The sequence below is a fragment of the Hippopotamus amphibius genome, chromosome 6, assembly GCF_030028045.1.
Source record: "Hippopotamus amphibius kiboko isolate mHipAmp2 chromosome 6, mHipAmp2.hap2, whole genome shotgun sequence".
Taxonomy (NCBI): domain Eukaryota; kingdom Metazoa; phylum Chordata; class Mammalia; order Artiodactyla; family Hippopotamidae; genus Hippopotamus; species Hippopotamus amphibius.
In genome coordinates, this window is record NC_080191.1 from 54,233,418 (window position 1) to 54,247,798 (window position 14,381).

General features: G+C 44.9%; 1 protein-coding gene across 1 annotated transcript in view; it reads left to right on the forward strand.

The window, feature by feature from the left end:
* The first annotated feature begins 704 nt into the window (after positions 1-704).
* The window catches only part of PLEKHG1 (pleckstrin homology and RhoGEF domain containing G1), a 239,976-nt gene continuing 226,299 nt past the window's right edge, over positions 705-14,381 (forward strand). The window contains exon 1 of the mRNA XM_057738124.1: positions 705-834. The gene's annotated coding sequence lies outside the window, so the exon portion shown is untranslated. The remainder of the gene's footprint in view (positions 835-14,381) is intronic.

A 14,381-nucleotide genomic window follows, 5' to 3' on the forward strand; every position in this document is an offset into this window, starting at 1 on the left:
AACACATACGACTGCCGTGGAGGGTGGTTCAGTGTTGGGAAATCACTTCGCATGCCTTTGGCGTTCATTTTAGGCACCTTCGACCCAAGTTATCATCTCACTACACACACAGCTGGAGCCTTTAAACACCTGTCTGGCTGTTTCAAAGGTTAGTCTTCTTTGCCTCCTTTTCCACTTTTACTTTCTCTAAGCAAAGGTTAGTTGGTACATTAACCGAGGTGATTAGGGTAATGACGCCTGAAAAAGAGTGCGCTTCCTCCCTCTTCGTACATATTATCACCCAAGAGCTTCTGTGTTAATACTAAAATGTCGACTTCAAAGAATTATTTGGGATATTATTTTTACAAAATCATATGGGAAAATATCAGGTCCAAGAGAAAGCTGAAGCTAAGAATCCCGGAAAACGAAGTGATGTGTCTGCGAAAACAGTAGCAGGGATTTTTTTTTTTTTTTTTTAATTTTTCCCCCCAGGGGCTGTAATTTGACTGCTCTCTTTGGCAAAGCTCCAGAGACAAGTCCAAGTGCTTAATCTCTCTCTCTTTCTCTCCCCCCTCCTCCTCCCCACCGTTCTCGCCCGGGCAGAGGGGAGGAGGGACCGCAGATCCGCTGCTCACGGCGGCGGGGCCCGCATCCCTGCGCCGGGAGGGGCGGGTCGGGGCGCGGCCGCCGAGCGGGCAACGCGGCCAAGCGGCGCGGCAGAGCCCCAGAAAGAGGAAGTCCGAGCCGGGGCGGCGGTGCAGGGCGCTCGGCGGGCGCCGGAGCCGGCGCAGCGCAGCCGCACGTTCCCGGGCCGACCCGCGAGCGCCGCCCGCGCCAGGAGCCGCCCCTCCCCCGGTAAGCGTCCGCTTCGCTGGACACCGGGTCCTTTTCCAGGGATGGGACCGCTCGGCCGCGAGCCCCGGGGAAGGAAGGGGACCCGGGGACCCTGGGCCCGGCGCCCCAGATCCGCAGGTGGAGGCGAGCGGAGCGCGCCGCCGGGTTCCTGTCCCCCGCGCGCTCCCTCGCGGGTGGGGGCCGGCGAGTTGGGGGAGCGCCCTGCCGCCGGGACCCGGGCCCGCCGCTGCCCGCCGCCGCCTGGAGGGGGCGACCCGCCGCTGGGCTCCGGGCTCCCGGTCCCCGAGTCCCGGCCCCCCAGTCCCCGGCGCTCCCGCCCCTCCACCCGCAGCCGCGGCGGAGAAGGGGTTCCTTCGTGCGCCCAGGAGTGTTACCAACTCAAACGGGACAGTCGGAAAGCGGGACCCGAATGCCCTCCGCCCTCGGTCAGCTCCCCACCACCGGGCCCGGGCGCTTGGCCCCCCAGGACCGGCGAACCGCGGTGGGCGTCGGAGGCCGGGGCTCCCTGGCGCGTTAGGCTTGGAGGATCCCTGCCTTTGTAGATCTGGCCTTGGTGTCCGAGCTCTGCAAATATGCCTTGGGGGGCGGGGGGGGGGGAGGTGTAAGCCGGTGGCCCGTCTGTCATGGGGGTTAATATCACACCTGGTCCACGGGGACTTTGCCGACCTTCCTGGCCTCGGAGGACAGCCGGGTTTGCTGTGATGCCCGCAGCCCGCCCCTTACCCCCAACCTTTGTGTCGTCGGGTGAGATTCTGGTTCTTAAACCAGAAGCCCAGGGAGATTCTAAATGGGAAAAGTCGTTAAACGGTGGCATTTCATTCGGTTCATGGGAAACAAGGAGGTGGATGACTTTTTAAATGCTTTGTAGAGTCTTGTTTGTAGAGCCGGTATTTCATTAAGTTCTGGTCCTTAACCATCCCTTTGTACCACCCTCAGGTGGTCACGGCTACTGCACATATTTTTGAAATTGTAGAGGGTGAGTCCCGGGAAGGCTGTTTGCAGCCGACATCACGGAAGACAAGGTCGATCGCAGAGGGAGATTTGGTTTGGGGGTTTTCCGACGACTGGGTACAGAACTTCCTTGTGTTTCCTATTTAAACCAGGGAACCAGCATGTTGACTCTGGGTCAGATGCGTCTTGGAACAGAATTCCAGGCCTACGTAGCTCGTGTAATGCTATAAAAATAGTTATCAAGTCTTAAAATCAGTGTCTTCAGGCTGCTCAGTTTCTGCAGTTGGCATATTTCTAAAGAATTTATAGACTTTGGACTTTGATTAAACGCTATTAAAACATTTCCAGGACCATGGTGTGTGGGAATAAGAAACTCCACTCTGACTTCGTCTTTGCCAAGTCAGACCTGAGCAAGCTGCTCCAGCTCTGGTGGCCTTGGTTTCTCGCTTAGTGAAGTGATTTAGAGGAACCTGAGAGTTTCTAAAGCTTCACGCTCACTCCTCACCGCCCCCTCCCCCAGTAGTACTTATTTGGTCTGCTATAGTTAAGATTTAGATACAAAAGTGATGGTTTGATATTATAGTCCTTTACCATCTTCGTGTTTGACTTCCCAGTTCCTCACTTTGCTTTTGGTCCTATTTGAAGCCTCCTGTCTAAGCCGCCAACCCACCTGAAGAAACATTTCCCCAGAGTTCTCCCTCCTCATTGGCTTCATCGTCATTAGGTCATCGACAGCCATTGCAGCTTGACTTTCCTTTTCCCTGGTGGAGCAAAGCACAGTGAGAAACGGTTACCTGGCAGTCAGATCCATGCCTGCATCCTGCTTTCCTTGATTTTTTTTTCCTGTTCATCTCCATCCTCACCATGGTCACCAGCTTCCTTCGGTGACTTTTTTTTTTTTGAAGTTGATACTCTTTTTAATTGAAGTATAGTTGATGTACAATATTATATGTTACAGGTGTATAATATAGTGATTCACGATTTTTTCCTCCAGTGACTTTAATATGGATGATGTTACCAAATACAAGCTTAAATATTTCCCTCTGAGACTCAACCTGTGCTTCAAAAAGATTAAATGATCACTTTTTAACAAATCAGTAGGAAGTGGCAACATAAGTTTTCAAAAGCAAGAATAACCAGTGTAAGAATAACCGTTTTGCTCTCCTCCTTTGAGGCTATGATTTTTTAAGTGATTTAATTAAGATTTAATGGCTGTAGTCTGACACATAAATATGGGAGATGTTTGAGTAGCACTAAATCTCTTGAGCCCTTAGTAAACTAAAAGCAATTCCTGGATCTATGCTCTGATTTTTAAAGGCTGCAATCCACTTTTTACAGATTTCTCATCCCTCCCACTTTGCAGGTAGTTGGTCTTTCAAACAGTTGCCATCTTTGAATCCTCCTGCAGGCAAGATTAGATCCATGGAATAGTAAAACTAGAATGGATCTTGGATGATCTAGCCCAGACCCTACATCTTAAAGATTTGGGAAAGAGCTAATGGTTAAGAACAAGTGCTCTGAAACTAGCTGACGTATGTATGAAGTTTGCCTCTGCAGCTCAATAGCACTGTGATCTTGACCCCTCTAAGGAAATTATTTAGACATGGATTATTTTATAATTGAGAAAATGTCACAGTCATAGTTGATCATTCTGTCCAGATTATCTCACCTTGGCTCATTCCTTCCTCTGTAAATTTAGGAAATAGTGACCTTTTCCTCTTGAGCAGTGCTGAGCATTGATTATTAGTAATGAAATAATCTGTAGTAAGTGGTGGGCACATTGTGTGCTTCCAGGATGATTACTGTTGATCAACCAAGTCCCAAGAGTGAGTGGTTTTGCTGGCGGTTACACAGCTCTCAACTGGCAGAGCTGTGATTTAACCCAGGTTCACTTCTCTTAGCCCTGGACTGCACTACCTAGAAATGGTGGTGGCACAGGGACATGTTTTACATTAAATGTAACAGTTCACTATTTAAGAAAAAAATACCTTGCCTCTTTTGACTCGAACATGGTTTCCAAAGCAAAACGTTCATGTATTCAGACAGCGATGAGAGTAGAAACATTTTCTAGGCAAAGACCCGAGGCAACCTAGTGCTTGTGTGTGGCAGGCATCTCAAATATTCATGTTTCATTACAGCCTACATCAGTCTTGCTTTATAAAATGAAGAGCTGACCCCAAACCGTTTGGGCCTTCAGAGCCATGGGCATCTGTGCCAAGGAGAACTTCCTAACCGCAGGGCCTGCCTTCAAGTAATTAAGAGATGACTACATGCTCCGCTTCACATTGCACGTGCTGATGAAAAGCAACAGATGCTTGAGCAGAGCTGATAGAAATACAGGCTGGCCATCCTTGCGCGGGGGCCCAGGCTGGCTGTTAAAGTTACTGGGCCACAGGTCATCCAGTTGCTCAGAACAACTGCATGGGTGCTTGGGTGACCCCCATCCCAGTGATTAGGAGTTGCCTGTAGATCTAGCTCAGTTTTCATGTTCGAGTCATGTTTGAGTATCTTTTCAATCTGTATACACAAAGTTACCCAAAAATGTTTCTCTGCTGAGATACAAGCCATGTGAAAATATCCAAACTTAAACATCTCCTTTTGGTAAATATTGAATGACTGTTTGACGGAAAGCAAAATGAGGCTGGATTCATGGATCCAAAAAATCCCTAACCCTCCTCTGCTTTCCCCCTTCCCACATAATCCTGGAGGAAGAGCCACTTGAAGAGTGTTAATGTTAGGCTGAGTTTTAAAAAGATTCCAGCTATGCCCACTTGCTGTAGTAAACGGATGTCTTTAATTAAGAAAGCTGTTTGGGTAAGCTTTAATGACCAGGGTGCTGCCGAGCCTGCAGAAGCCACTTATCACCGGCATTAGGAAGGTCAAACCATTACAGCATTTGGCCAAAAGCTAGCAAGCCCTTAAGTATGGGAGGACATCTTTGTAAAATATCAAAGACAAAAGTTGAAATGGGTGTGAGTATAATAATCGCTGAAACTTTAGAATTCTCGTCAAAGGAATCAATAAATCAGTAAGTCATCATACCGTTCAGCTGGCTCTAATGTTTGAAGTGGCAAATAGATCTTACCATGGTCCATTCTGTGTCCAGTCACATTAAGCACCAACTTAAATGGCCTGAGTGTGGGTACAAATGGAGGAGGAGGATGGGAAGTTCTAGATCAGGGGGTGGTGAACCTCTTCCTGTAAAGATCCGGATAGTAAGTATTTCAGGCTTTGTGGTCCATGTATATCCCTGTCTATATATTCTTTGATTTGTAGAAGGGGGGATTGGTTGTTTACATAAACCCTTTAAAAATGTAAAAACCAATCTTTGCTTGAAAGCCATATAAAACAGTCTTTTCACTGGAAATCTAAATAAATGTCAGTAAACCAAAAAAGGAAAAAAAAAAAAAAAACTGTGGCAACCATAGTTTGCCAGCTGCGTTCTAAATGAAATATTCTGTGATATCCTTCAGTATTTTCATGGAGCCCCCAAATGGAAAATTTCATAGGCTCTGTCTAAGCTGACTCACTATAGACTGACTTATAATCAAATCTCCTGTTACTCTCTTTTCCAGTCACTCTCTTTCCTCTTTACACCAGGCTTAGAAGTCTCTGTTAGACATAGCAATCAGTTGATATAGGAATGACTGCACCAGATTTCAGCCTTCATCCTTGAGTGAGATGCAGAACAGGGAGAGGAGCTCAGCTGGGATGGAACAAAGTCCACATTGAAATAGGTTATTGATGGAGATCACTGAACACATGAAATGAATTTCAAACCCCCTAGGATGGCACCCAAGGCCCCCATGCTCTCTTTTCGCCTAGTACCGCCCATGTATATTCCACATCTCTCTCACTCAGGATAATTCACAGAGCCCTACATGGGCTGTGCTCTCTCTCACCAATGGCGGGAGCCTTCCATACACAAAGTTTAAATATACATCTCTTCCGGATCTTATTGGGAAGAAATATGGGCCCCTGCACCCCTATATTAACACAGGACCTTACACGCAAAGCATATAGAAGGACAGAGAAATGTGGTGATCCCCAGTGGACAAATATTACCTTTCAAATTTGGGGTAACAGTCTTATTCTTCTCTGTAGCTTCAGGGAGCCTGTGTCACATCTTTGGACCAGTTGCAGAATCACCACTTCCAGGCTTTGTATGTGATACACAGTATAGCACCGATGTGTCTGGATTTGAAGTCAGGCTGCGCTGATATCTAGTCCTGGCTTCTCCACTTTACCTGCTGCCCCATCTTTAAAGTCGGTAATAAGAATGACCTCTCAATTGCTAGGAGTAAATGAGATTTTTTTTTTTTTCTCTGCAAAGCTTTTAGTTCAGGGTCTGACATGTAGTGATTGCTCAATAAATGGCAACTTTTGTTCATTCCAGAGTCATTTATTGAAAACCTGGTACCGCTAGGCATAGCAGTTGAATACAAGAGCCACGGTCTCCGTAGAGACCAGTAAGCGGGGAGAATCAGGGCGAGGGATGGGCCACCTTAGACTGGTGCTCCAGGAAGCCTGTTAGAGAAGGCAGAGTTTGAACTGCAGCCTTAAGGATATTGATGAGTCCTTGTTTCATCAAATCTAAGATGCTTTTGAAATACACCCTTCTTTAATACAGCATTAAGAAAGAAATGCTGTCAATAAAATTGACACAGTCTCTTGTGAGATGCATCCCTAAGTTGTGAAAAATGTACATCTTAGCAGCAATGAAAGGCATTGATATTAGTGCTCAATAAATATCCATCAGATAAATTAGTGGTGACTTCGTGGACGCATACAAGCTTCGGCGCTGATGGTTTACATTGTAACTGAGTTTGTCTCTTCTGTTTCTTAGGTCTGAAAGATTGACTTGGAACTAGCAAAGAGTAAAATATAGTAAATTAAAGTATCGTGAGACATCTGTGATCCAATGTGCTTTAAAAATAGTTTAAAACATTCGCTTTGGTCCTCTCCGTGAGCAAAGTGTCCTGGTGACTCCTGTTGAAGTGAAATTGGCCTGCGCATAACGTGGGTAGGAGTGTAGTCGAGCAGCTCTTATAGCCGATAATTCCTTCTGGCAGCTGTCTGTAGAGATGTGTGAATCTTCAATGCACAGAAATGCCTTCCTAAGGGCAATGAAGGCATTAGCTGGAGCTTATTTCCTTCTGTTTCCCGGATTTAATTTAACGTAAACACTGCTTCTCCCCTCTGTATCCCAAGGGGCTGATCATTCCTCTAACCAAGCAGGTCCTCTGTGATAATGAAATGGAGGGGGCTGCCTTTACAGCCACCCCCCCTTTCCTTCCTCTGGCACATCTCTGGGCTTTCACAGTCCAAGCAGTGTTCTCTTCTCTCTCCCCACCCTCCTCTTTGCTTAGAGAGTAAAATACTGCTTAAGTCTTCGCTTTCTGACCACCCTTTAAACTGATCCCTCGTCAAGATATCTTTCTGAACCCAGTTTGGAGCCTGCTCCAGCTCTCCCCTCCTGTCCAAGATCTCAGCTTCTGGATGGATGACTCAATGGGAGCTTTGACAATACCCCGCTATTTCTAGCTGTAATAAAGTGTGCTTTCATGCTGTTTTGACTTTAATTTCAACATGTCACTCAAGTCCTGTGCACACGTCGGCATGCCTGCCGTCCACCCATGGCGAGCGTGCCTTTTCCTCTGCTGCCTGGAGGCTGTTCCTTTGGGACACTTTCAGCAACCCCCACCCTCTCCCAGCAAAGTTCCCTTCCTGCACCCTGCCTGACTGGGAGGGGTCTGTCAGTGCTCCGCCAGGGAGGAAGCAAATGCAGACCTTGCATCCTTCCAGCCACATCCTTCCTCCCCCTTCTCCTGTGAGTGAAGCCCTCAGGCTGTAAGGGGTCTTCAGAACCCACACCAACTCTAGCTGAAATATGAGTCCTTGGAAACACGTAGATGTAAAGGAAAGCCCATTTGTAGGCATTCCAGGGATGCGTATTAACCATAGTCCAGCCTCAGGGTGATGGAAGGCTGTCTCCGACCTGTGGCCAGAATGCTGATCAGGGTGGAAGGGGTGTGTGAAGACGGGAGGCTACGAGGAAGGGGTGGGGCCATCGCAGAGTTCAGCTTCCCGTGGCCGTGTGATTACAGGCAGGCCTCAAACACTAACATCTGTGCTTCTCTGATGTGCTGGGAGAGAGGAAAAAACTGTAATCTGGGGCATAAATATACGATCCTGTGTTTGTTCCCTCTAACCATGTAAACCTGTTATTAGTTTAAGCATCTATGTTGTGCTAAAATATGATAGCTGCTTCAAAGGAGGATACGGTAGCTGGTCTGAAACAGCTTACGGTTTAAATACTCTGTTGTCTCACACTTTTTAAAATCTGAATAAACGAAATATATGAATTATGAAGCATAAGAGTCAAAATCAGGAATATAGGATTACTGAGGGCGGTGGGTAGAGGAGCATATTAGAGGAGACATGGACTTTAAAAGTGAATTCTTTAAAAGAAAACCCTTTGGGAGTTTGGGATTGACATGCACACACCACTATATTTAAAATGAATAACCAACAAGGACCTACTGTATAGCACAGGGAACTCTGCTCAATAATCTATACTAACCTAAATGGGAAAAGGATTTGAAAAAGAATAGCTACACGTATATGTCTAACTGAATCACTTTGCTGTACACCTGAAATTAACACAACATTATAAATCAACTATACTCCAATATAAAATAAAAATTAAAAACAAAAAAAGAAAGAAAACTTTTCGTGCCCTTCCCATCATAGATCAGCGTTTTTAGAGAATTACTTGCTGAGGACTAATGAGGGTGAGGCTGGAAGGGTGATGAGATGGACCGGGAACAGACGGGGAATGGGCACCCAGATGGGCTGATGAGGATGGGCTGTGTCTAGGAAAAGTGCTTTGGGAAATACTTGCAAGCTTTTGGAATATAGTTATGGAGAAAAATCTTGGTGGTCTTGGCTCTCTTCCACGTTTATATGAGATAAACGCTTCTTTTCCCCTCTCTCCTTTAACAGTTGTTTAGATTAAACTCTAAGGAATTGCCATTTAATCACAATACTTAATGATGTCTGATCTTGACACTAAAATGGCAAGGAGAGCAATGTGAAAATAATGTTTCTGTGGCATGTGGACCCCTGTGGCCCAGGGGTGTACCAATCACAAGGAAGCGTTACCTTGAGCAAGCTGGAATCCAGATGACTTCTTCAAAGTGTCACTATTAGGAAACACTCCTTTCTTTTTCTTTCTTTCTTCCTACCTTCCTTCCTTCCTTCCTTCCTTCCTACCTTCCTTCCTTCCTTCCTTTCTTCCTTCCTTTCTTCTTTCTTTCTTTCTTTCTTTCTTTCTTTCTTTCTTTCTTTCTTTCTTTTTCTTTCTTTCTTTCTTTCTACAACTTATTCTGATAGGAAAGCAAATATCAATACTATGAAGTTCTAAAAATCAAGTTGTGGGACTTCTCTGGTGGCACAGTGGTTAAGAATCTGCCTGCCAATGCAGGGGACACGGGTTCGATCCCTGGTCTGGAAAGATCCCAAATGCTGTGGAGCAACTAAGCCCTTGTGCCGTGACTATTTAGCCTGCGCTCTAGAGCCCGTGTGCCACAACTACTGAGCCCTTGTGCTGCAACTACTGAAGCCCGTGCTTCTAGAGCCTGTGTTCCACAAGAGAAGCCACTGCAATGAGAAGCCTGTGCACCACAATGAAGAGTAGCCTCCACTCACCAAAACTAGAGAAAGCCCATGTGCAGCAACGAAGACCCAACACAGCCAATAAGTAATAAGTTAATTAATTAAAAATAATAAAATAAAAATTGAATTGTGATGAGCGCTGTAATAGCCATGCCTTTCAAAATCCATAATCCCCCTGAAGAGCAAAAAGAGATTTATTTCACTGTATAATCTGCCACATCAAGATGTGACACTGTCTAACGTAATCCCGTAGTTGAAGAAATTTCCAAATAGGAAGTTAACAGGTGTTTGTTTTTACCTTCTTATATGAGTGAAGAAGAGAGCACATTTCTGTACTAGCTGAAGGCATAATAGCTAGCAACAACTATTCTAAAAAACTCCTTGGCTTCAGATTACTAATATGAGCAGAAAACATAGTTTGCAAATGTTCAGAAATGAAATACCATGCTCTTAAAAGGGAAAATTCTTACTCGATACTTCAATATGCGTAATAGATATAGCCATCAAATCTAATCCTTTCTTGCTTTCTTTGCTTGCTTATTGTAGTAATGGTAGTTCAAGCACTGTTTCTGTGACATTAATTATGGGGAAAATGGTGTGCATGGGAGAGATAAGTTTGTTTTTCTAAGGTCTGAATATTCAGAGTTGAAATGTGGGAATAGTCTGGAATTAGGCAGTCTATATATGTCATTTGAATGTTATTTGAAAAGGCCTGCTACCCTGAGGGTAAAACCATATAATAAAGATATTGTGAGGCTTAAATGAATAATGTATATATAGCACCCAGTACATAATAAGCCCTTGATAAATAATGGCTCTTTATTCTGTTTACTGGGTGTCACAGTTAAGTTTTATTCCCTGCTCCTAGACGTCTGGAACAATAAACCAACCTGAAAATAACTGGAAAAAAAATCTCAGTGCTAGAAGAATGGCCTTTTTCCGGAGGCAAAAGTAAGAAAGAGGGAAGAGCAACACTTTGTCCTGTTGGTTTTTACTGTAGTAGAGACAGAATAGTCCTTATACTCGGGAATTCAGATTAGAAGTAGCATATTCAACAAATAGAATTTCCTAAATTCTGGGGATACGTCGGTGACCAAAACAGACCAAATCGGGTGGAGGGGAGAAATCTATGTGACGAGTGCCCTAAAGAAAAGACGAGAACGAAATGGGGTTGGGGGTGGAAGCGGCATGCTGTATGCCTGGGTGGTCAGAAAGGCCTGAGCTGGGTACATTGAGCCAAGGTTTGTATAATAAGAAGGGACCTTAAGAAGGTATGAGGGAAGGACATTCTAGGCGGAGAGGAAAAAAATAAGTAGGGAGGCCCTAAGAGAGAAATAAACTCCGTAAGTTCTAGGAAAAGAAACGCAGGCTGTGTGTGAACAAGGAGGGCGACAGAAGAAAGTGGGAGGTGAAGGTGGAGACAGAGGTAGGTCCCGGATCTCATAGGTATTTGTAATATTGAAGGTCTTTATCATGGCTTAAAAGAGAAATATCATACAATATCGCTTATATGTGGAATCTAAAAACAAAACAAAACATACAAATGAACTTATTTACAAAACAGAAACAGACTCACAGACTTAGAGAACGAACTTATGGCTGGCGGGGCGGGGGTGGGGGGGGAGGAGGGGAGGGATAGTTAGGGCGTTTGGGATGGACATGCCCACACTGCTCTATTTAAAATGGATACCCAACAAGGACCTACTGTCTAGCACAGGGAACTCTGCTCCATATTCTGTAACAACCTCATTGGGAAAAGAATTTGAAAAAGAATAGATACATGTGTATGTATAACTGAATCACTTTGTTGTACACCTGAAACTAATACAACATTGTTAATCAACTATACGCCAATGTAAAATATAAATTTTTAAAAAAACAATAAAAGCACCATGCAAAGCCACTGGAGAGTTTGTAGCAGGGGAGTGACAGAATCTGACTAATTATCATTCAGTTGGGAGCAGTGGTACAGGGAGGATGCTGGCAGAGGAGGTGCAGAGATGCGGGTTGATTCAGAACCGGAATGTCAGCCAAGGCAGTGCAGCTCAAAGAGAAGGAATATATGAGATTCTGGGAGCAGTGTGGCCACTATTATTTGTTTTGACCTATCTGCCTAGCAGCCAGTCTCCATCTTTTATTTCCAAAGTAACCAAAGCAGCACGTGACCGTGAGTGATGCTCTCCATGAAGCCGTGATGGACAAGCTCACCTCCCCACACACCGCTCTCCCTTCCAGCTCCTTAGCATCCCTCATTTCCAGCACTTATGACATGGTATTGCTGATAACCATTAGTTGTCTGTCTTCCCCTCCCTCACTAGACTACTGGCTCCTTGAAGGCAAGTGTTTGAACAAACTAATTTTTCCTGTTACTGGTTGAGATGAGCTTTAAGGAATCTGGGCAAAAAGAAATCTCTGTTTTTCACAAATTAGTTGAAGACAGGAAATTCTGAGTAGGTAGCTAAATATCTGGAGAAGGACCAGGAGGAAGAGAAGAAGGAGGAAGGAAAGAAGAAAAAAAGAGGAGAGAGGATAAAAAGAGGAAAGGCAAAAGGAAAGAACAGGAAACCCATTGGGGAAATCCAGAGGAGCTCTGAGTGAACACGCCAGAAAGGTTTGTTCAGAAAAATGTTTTTGTTCAAAGGATTTTCTGTAAGATGAGTCCAGTAGCTATTGGTTTAAAAACTGTAGGGTCTGCAGTAAGTACAGTGCTGTATGAATATGTACGTCTGTGGCCTGCCTTGCACTGGTTTATAGCATGCTTGGAAACTTAGTGTTTATTCTGAAATAGAAACAACTAGAGAGAAATTGTAGTGGTCAGAAGTCTTTCTGATGTTCCAAGCCGGTTGAATGACCAATATGCATTTCCAGACTGGGTATCAGCCCTACACCAACACTATACACATACTCTCTTATGCATGGGCAGGGCACCCCAGACCCTTTGGTAGATTGTGAGTCTCTGGAGGCACAGAGATTATGCCGTATTCGTCCTTGTATTCCAGGTGGAGAGCATGGCCACTGGCACACTGTTCACCTTTAGTCAACTGTTTGACTTGAAGTTGGGTCCAGGTCTCTATTTCTACTGCAAAGTGGACATGAGAAGTTTGATGTTCACTGTGCGTGTGGGGGTTCTGGAGGAAAACCTTAATTCTAGTTTACCTTATTAGAGCTTAGAAATGTAAAAACAAATTTGAAAAGTCTATATTTGTTATTCTCATATCCCGAATTTAACACCCTTACTGAAAAATAAGAATATAGCTAAACCACATTGGTGTTATTTTCAGGTGGTACAATAATTGCTCTGTTCTTTGTAAATTTAGTTAACACAGGTCTTCGAAGGATCCCTTTATGTTAAAAGGAAATGGATTCTGGTAGCCTAGTTTTAGTTACTATGCCTATTAGAAAATAATCAAATGAAACAGTTCTTAAAATATTCTGATTTAAATTTTCTGGCTCAAATAGTGAGGACCGATGTGTTTCCAAATAAATCCAGAGAAAACCTGTGCAGCAGCCCATCTGAGCCTCCCACTCTTATTCACATGCCTTCTGGGACTTATCTTTTGGCTTTTGCACAATTGATTCAAAGTCACCCACCCAGAACTGGGCTCATAATCTCCATTTCCAGACCCACCTCTAACTTCCTGGGGTTGTTTTTTTTTCCCCTCCTTTTCCAATTCTTAGTTAATAGACCACAATTCTTGGTCAGGACAAGCCATTTTTTTTTTTCCTTTCCTGCCTTGTCCAATCCGTTAGCAATGACTTCCTAACTAGTTCTCCATCCATATTCACTTACTTGTGCCCCCTTCCCATCCTTTCAGATGCTTCGCTCTTGGCTCGCCCACCAGCATAGTTGCTGAGCCAGCGTGGGTTGATGTATCTAGAATACACATCTGACCAGTGACTGTTTCATCATAGAGGCCTCTTCTAATGGTTTAACCCAACGGAAAGGTTGATGGTAGAACTTCAGGTGGAGATCAAAGTTCCAGGTAGAGAGCCTTAGGTGTTCCTCTGGTCATATTCCCCCTCTCATATCTCAGGTCCAATCCGTAGGCAGACTGGGCTCTTCCTCCAAAACATCCAGCATCCTACGACTTCTCATGGTCTTCACTGCTGCCGCCTGGTCCAGTCCACCTGCTCTCTCCCCCTGGATTAGTGCAGTAGGTTTCGAACTGGTCTCCTGGCTCAGCCCCACACCCCCTACTGTCTCTTTCCCACACAGAAGCCAAAGCGATCCTGTTCCTAGGTTAGCTGATTCAAACTCCTCTAATTTTTTCCCATTTCACTCAGAGTCAAAAGCCAATCCATGGAACAGCCTCGGAGCTCTTCCCCGCTGGGGTCCCTGCCCTGCTCGCTTGCTCTGGTATATCTCCTGCTCCTCCTCACGTGCTCACCCTGCCCCAGCTCACTGGCCTCACTGCTGGTCCCAGATATGCCAAACAAGCCCCAGCCTCAGAGTGTTTTCATGACCTCTGCCTGGAACTTTTTTCCCTGCATATCAAAGCTTTACTGTCTCACGTCTTCCAGTCCCCTGCTCAAGTATCCCCTTATCAAAGAAGTCTTCCTGATGGTGCTCTAGAAAACAGGAACCCCACCACACACACACACACACACACACACACACCCCATAGCTTTCTTACCCTACTTCATTTGTATGCATAGCATTTACAAACACTTAACAAAGGATACAGTTGTTTCTTGTCTGTTCTCCTTGAGAAGAGAGGCCTGTGCTGCTCTTAATGCATTTCCAATGTTTTAGAACAGTGCCCAGCAGAGAGAGAAGCTTTATTTTTCGAATAAATCAATATCACCTCAGCAATTGCCATCTCTTGCCTCTAAATCAGGTCAATTCTGTTTGTCTGATACTATTGTACCATGTTCTAGTATGAGATCAGCGCCTGTGTTGTGTGTGGATGTGGGTGTGT